We start from the raw sequence: 6,520 nt of genomic DNA, 5'->3' as shown, positions 1-6,520 counted from the left end.
GACAGAGTGCAAACACGGGAGGGGCAGAGAGAGGGAGACAGAATCTGAAGCAGGCTCCAGGCTCTGAGCTGTCAGCACAGAGCCTAACCTGGGGCTCGAACTCACAAACTGTGAGCCGAAGTCAGACGCTTAACTGGGCCACCTAGGTGCCCAAAATTAGTTAATCTTTAAAGTTTCCCAAGATGGGAAGGGAAGGGAAGGGAAGGGAAGGGAAGGGAAGGGAAGGGAAAAAACACAAGGAAGCCAAAGAAAAGAAAAACATGAGGGAGCCAGCTGTTCCTGTAAAAAGCTAATTATGTTCCCTCTGCGAGGAGGGGGAAGAAAGTTTAGATACAGAAAAATAAATGTTACATATATACACACAAAAGAGAGTGATGTGTAGTCAGTTTGGATGTAACTTGACTCCTTGACAACGCTATCAAGTCATAAATTAAAACGTGAGGTCTCATTAATTCCTGAAGTACAAAAATAAAGAAGGAGAGGTCTCTAAGGCCAAACAAAATTTTCTCTTTTCAACAAACAAGTCAATCTCCTTAAGAAGGTTTCTTTCTCCTTTCTTCGCTCTGAGGCGCTTCTCCAATGTACAACCTCATTCCTGTCAAAATCTCCCCAAATTGGCCACTGCATTCCAAACTGTCCCCGGTCAAAGTGTGCCAGTTAGAAAGTTAACTGCACAAGTTAGCAGATAAGGAGAAAACATGAAGGCAGCAGGCGTGTCTCTTAGAAGAGGCACCATTTTATATTGAGAAAACTCCCTGAAGATGGAATGGTCCGTAAGAATAAAGCTTGAAAGCATGAAAACGGATGAATGGAGCAAGATGTGGTTTATCTATACAATGGAATACTACGTGGCAATGAGAAAGAATGAAATCCGGCCATGTGTAGCAGCATAGATGGACCTTGAGGGTGTTATGCTGAGTGAAATAAGTCAGGCAGAGAGGGACAAATACCATATGTTTGCATGTATAGGAGGATTAGGAGGAACTTAATGGAGGACCATGGGGGAGAAGAAGGGGAGAAACAGTGGGGGAGGGGGAGAGAGGCAAACCATGAGAGACTCTTGAATGCTGAGAACAAACTGAGGACTGATGGGGGTGGGGGGGAGGGGGGAGATGGGCATGGAGGAGGGCACTTGTGGGGATGAGTACTGGGTGTCATATGGAAACCAACTTGACAATAAACTATTTGTTAAAAAATAAAAAAGAATAAAGCTTGGCTAGCTTTGTGTCTCCAGAGCTGGGCCAAAGGCCAATTCTTGCTAATCCAGAGCTGACCAGAACCTCCTGATTTGGTGCAGACAAAATTAAACAGCACAAATCTGTGACTTTACTAACAATCATCGAATTGTACATTTTAAATAGGTGAATCACATAGTATGTGAGGCATATCTCAATAAAGCTGCTATGAAGAGAGTCTTCCAAAAGACTTATATTTGGAAAACACAAAAACATTGAAACAGTTTATGTTGTTTTTATACTAGGGGAAAACTGGAAATAATCCAATTGTACGTTAATAAGAGAATGGTTAAATAAATTAGGGTAAAACTATAGGGTGGAATATTAGCTAGTTATTAAAAATGTTTTTAAGTAATACTTAATGACAAAGAAAATGCTCACAATAGAATCTTAGTGTAAAAGCAAGACAAAACGTATGAATTCAGCATAATTTTACGAGGAAATCTCATTAAGGGAAAGCAGTGTATAGAAATAAACACTGAATAGAAAGACAACAGCATCATAGTGTTTATGAATTGTGGGTAATTTAAATTTTCCTCTTGATTCTCTCTCTCTTTATATTTTCCAATGAAAATGAATTCATATAGGGGCGCCTGGGTGGCTCAGTCGGTTGGAGTCGGGTCATGGTCTCACAGTTGGTGGGTTTGGGCCCCGTATCAGGCTCTGTGCTGAGAGCTAGCTCAGAGCCTGGAGCCTGTTTCAGGTTCTGTGTCTCTCTCTCTGACCCTCCCCTGCTCACCTGTCTCTCTCTCTCTCTCTCTCTCAGAAATAAATAAAAAACATTAAAAAAAAAGAAAATGAATTTATATATATTGCTTTTATAATCAGGAAAACAAAATGTTGTAAAACCAAAACGGCTATGGGGAACCGAAATAAAATTTTTATATTGATTTGAGTATACAACAGAGTAACACCACTAAAGTTCAAAGTACAGGGTCCCTATGAATCTGGTTAAGTGAAGGAAAAGACTATTGCAAATAAGGATCCAAGTACTCACTTTTTCTTTTCGATTGTCCGTTCGAAACACTGCTGCCAAATCATCTCAGATTACTCCAACTAGGCTCAGAGCAAACCCACCTTCTTGAGTTCAGCACATCGACCCTCTTCTTTCCCTACATACAGCCCTCTCATTTGTACATTTCCCTTACTTCATCTCCCCACTTCTCATTCAGCTCAGGATTTCCCTGCTGTGTATCTGCTATCCTTCAAACAAATGCTTCAAGCAAGCTTACAATAGCTTGGGTGCCCTAGCATTGAACTTGATTCAGTTCAGTGCCAGTCAAATACCTCTTCAGTGGCCCCACTGGGTATTTGAAACATCCATGCTCTATCCCTGTCCCCTCAGCAATGACAGAAGAAACCTGATACACACACTTTGGAAAAAGTTATGGTAGGTCTTGCTCCTCAACACCTCAATGTCAGCGGTTAGGACTGGACTGTAAACTGATGCCAAACCTCTCTCCTTCCAGCTGGGCAGGATGGTTTAATCTACCTCATGGATACGACCTTCATTCATTCATTCATTCATTCATTTACTCATTCGTATACAGGCTATTGCCTCCTGGGCTCAAGCGGTTCACACCCCCCCACCTCACCAGTGAGGTAACCAGTTCCTCCTGATTTGACCAAATCTTTTCCCAGCTCAAGCCCCACCTTCTCACTAAGTATTCTCTGCTTGCTACCATCCTGTTTACCTCTGCTTTTCAGTCTTCTCAGGATCCTTTTCCTTTTCTTTTTTTTTTTTTTAATGTTTTATTTTTATTTATTTCTAGGAGAGAGAGAGAGAGACAGCGTGAGCAGGGAGGGTCAGAGAGAGAGGGAGTCACAGACTCTGAAACAGGCTACAGGCTCCGAGCTGGCAGTCAGCACAGAGCCCGACGTGGGGCCCGAACGCACGAACCGCGAGATCATGACCTAAGCGAAAGTCGGACGCTTAACCGACTAAGCCACCCAGGTGCCCCTTTTTTTTTTTTAAGGGAAAATTTTCTTCCCTTGTTTTTAAAAAAAATTTAATGTTTATTTTACTTGAGAGAGAGAGAGAATGTGAGCAGGGGAAGGACAGAGAGAGAGAGAGAGAAAGAGAGAGGAGACACAGACTTGGAAGCGGGCTCCAGGCTCTGAGCTGTCAGCACAGAGCCAGACGCGAGGCTCGACCCCACAAACCGTGAGATCATGACCTGAGCCCAAGTCAGCCTCTCGACCGACTGGGCCACCCAGGTGCCCCGAGGATCCTTTTTCATTGTACGATCATTACCCAGCACACAATGGTGTCCTTTTCTCTGTCAGTGTCAGGGGACGTCGTGGTCAGTTTCGCTGTGGCTTTTGTTCCTTTACTTCTGGCTTAAGCTGAGTTTTTGTACAATATAAAAAGAGAGAGGGAATATTTTTAGTTACTGGTTGTGATATGGATCTATACCAGAATGGCTGCCACTGCCTGATAGGTACTGGCCCCAAAGAGAATAAATCATCAGTTTACATGCTTTTTTAAAAAAAGATGATTTAATTTTTAAATATTTATTTTTGAAAGAGGGAGAGAGACAGAGCATGAGCAGGGGAGGGGCAGAGAGAGAGAGGGAAACACAGAATCTGAAGCAGGCTCCAGGCTCTAAGCTGTCAGCACAGAGCCCGATGGCCCACTGTGGGACTTGAACTCACAGAGTGCAAGATCATGACCTGAGCTGAAGTCAGGCGCTTAACCGACTGAGCCACCCAGGTGCCCCTTGCACTGTCTGGGTCACAGTCTTCCTGTGTGGCTCTCATGTGTGGTGTCTTTGTTTTTAGCTTCATGGGTCCTGACCAAGCCATGGTCGACTACCCCTCAATCTGCTTCAATGGTTCTTCTCTTCCTTTCAATCGCCCCTAAAATAAGTAATCTGCAAAGCTCTGCCCAGCGTTTTTCTTTTTCCTCCATATACACTTCTTCTTTCTCTGTGGTCTTCCTGATGGCCGTTAAATTCTTACCTCCACCAGTATTGGCCTTGACCTGGACCTACCTGTGAGCTTCTCCCCACACCAGTCTATGATAGAGGGGCCCCAGCTCACCCGGTGAGGTGAAGTGAGGTTGAAGAGGGTCTTGCCTTCATTGCAGACCCGAAGGATTGAGCAGGCCATTACAACCAGGGTACTGAAAACACACCACCAGCCCAGCCATCTCTCTTATCCATTTCCACTAGGAAGGCCAGGTTCTTTGGTGACCAGAATTTGCTGGTTTCCTGGGCTGCAGACAAACAGCATGGTTTGTCCAAGCCGATACTCCAGGCTTGTATCCCAGTCAGCTGGTAAGAGCTTGTTCTGCCAGCTTTATTTCTTTTTCCCAAACTTCTTCCCCTTGTCTTTGATATATTTCCCCAAGCGCTGGGAATTCTAGTTTCTGAACTGGGGTTTCCACTCTCTCTGCTCCAGCAGCCCCATGCTTATTCTAGGTGGGAGTCAGTGTCTTCTCCCTCTTTTGGATTTTATGTGTGATCGAATTAAAGAACCAGACCTTTCTTCCCAAGTATTTACTCAGCTCCCTTCTTCCTCCTCCTTCTAACCTCTCTATTCCTGTTCCCAGTGTCCAAATGGCATGCCCTTGGCAAGCATTCTGAAATTCACAAGAATCTCCCCTCTATGCAAATTACCCTGAAATGTACACCCAAGCGCAGACCTTTCTCTCCAACTCAGCCTGACTAATTTTCTGCTGGCTCTCCTGCTGGATGTTTCACTGGCATCTCAGGTTGTGCTTGGCACATCTAAGCCAAATCTTATTCTTCCTGTTAACTAATTCCTCCCTCCTTGCTTCTCTACTTCGGTTAATGGCACCATCGTTTCCCAGTTACACAAAGCCTCTCAGACCCTTCTGTTCCCAACCTTCAAATCAATTGTTAGACCCTGTAGATTCAATTTCTTGAAAGAAGTTGAGATGTAGTATAAAGTCAAACCAGAATTCCTAGTTCTGTTACATAATATCCGTGTAACCTGAGGACGGTGATTGAACCTTTGTGCCTCAGTTGTCCCATCTGTCAGATGGGAATAATAACTGTCTTTATATTACAAAATAGTCGTGAGTTTACATTTGCTAAAGCACTTGAAAGAACGCTAGGTGCATTGTGTCACCTGCCTGCTATTTACATCTCTTCCACCAGAACCTTTCAATTCCACCATGGCCTCCACTTCATTCTCACCCTAGTAAAGATCTTCAGTGACATACTCCCTTAGCTCCTAATTGTTCCGCCCTCTCCTAGCTATTCCTGCTGCATGCTAGATTGAGCTTCCTAGAACACAGCTGTGGTCACCTACCACATTTCCCCATAACCTCCGCTCCCCAGCTGCCACCATTTCTCACCAGAATGACTGAAATAGTTCCCCATCTGGTTGCGTTGAATCTACTTGTGTTTTTTCTAATCTACCTCCATGCTCTGATCATATCTGATCTTGTCACGTTCCTGTTGAAAACACTTCAGTGGACTGCCAGTGCTCCTGGAATGATTCTAGTCCAGCCTGGCTGCTCCAAGTATGTCCCTGGAGCCTGTTAGAAATGCTTGGTTCCCATCCCAGACCTATTGGCATCTGAATCTGCATTTTAACAAGATCACCATTAAAGTTTGAGGAGCCCGGTTCTTCGAGGCCCCAGGTGGTCTGGCCTTCTTTCTTTAGTAGCCTCCTCCTCCTCTACTTCTCCCCTGCTCACTGTGCCTCCTTGTCTTCCTGCCTCTCCGGCCTCCATCAGGTCCCTCCAATGTCTCAGGCTCCTCCTCACCACAGGGCCTGGTACCTGTGTTTCCCACAACCTGGGATGCTCTTCCCATTATCCTTTGCCTTTGCCTGGCTAGTTCCTTCAGGCCTTGGCTTAACTGTCATCCTCTCAAAGAAGGTCTTGCTGACACCTAAGACCAAGCCAGATCCCCTTAGTATTCAGTCGTGTAGCATTTTGTGCTTTTCCTCTAGACCACTGAATGCAATTTGTCGTTGTTTATTTGTGTGAGTATTTAATGAATGTGCATCTCTCCCCCTAGACCACAACTCTCGGAAGACAGAAACCATGTTGATTTTGCTCATCTTTATATTTCTCAGAATCTAGTATGGTGCCTGGGATATTATAAGTACTTAATAACCACCTTTGTTCATTCATTTAATTCATTTATTGTGCACCTACTATATGCCATCCACTAGAGGCTGGATATATATCAAAGAAGAGAGCCGGGGGCACCTGGTGGCTCAGTCAGTTAAGCGCCCGACTTCAGCACAGGTCATGATCTCACAGTTCATGAGTTTGAGCCCCACGTCAGGCTCTGCGCTGACAGCTC

The sequence above is a fragment of the Hyaena hyaena genome, unplaced genomic scaffold, assembly GCF_003009895.1.
Source record: "Hyaena hyaena isolate Hyena2069 unplaced genomic scaffold, ASM300989v1 scaffold_64, whole genome shotgun sequence".
Lineage (NCBI taxonomy): Eukaryota > Metazoa > Chordata > Mammalia > Carnivora > Hyaenidae > Hyaena > Hyaena hyaena.
Note: the sequence above shows the minus strand (reverse complement) of the source record.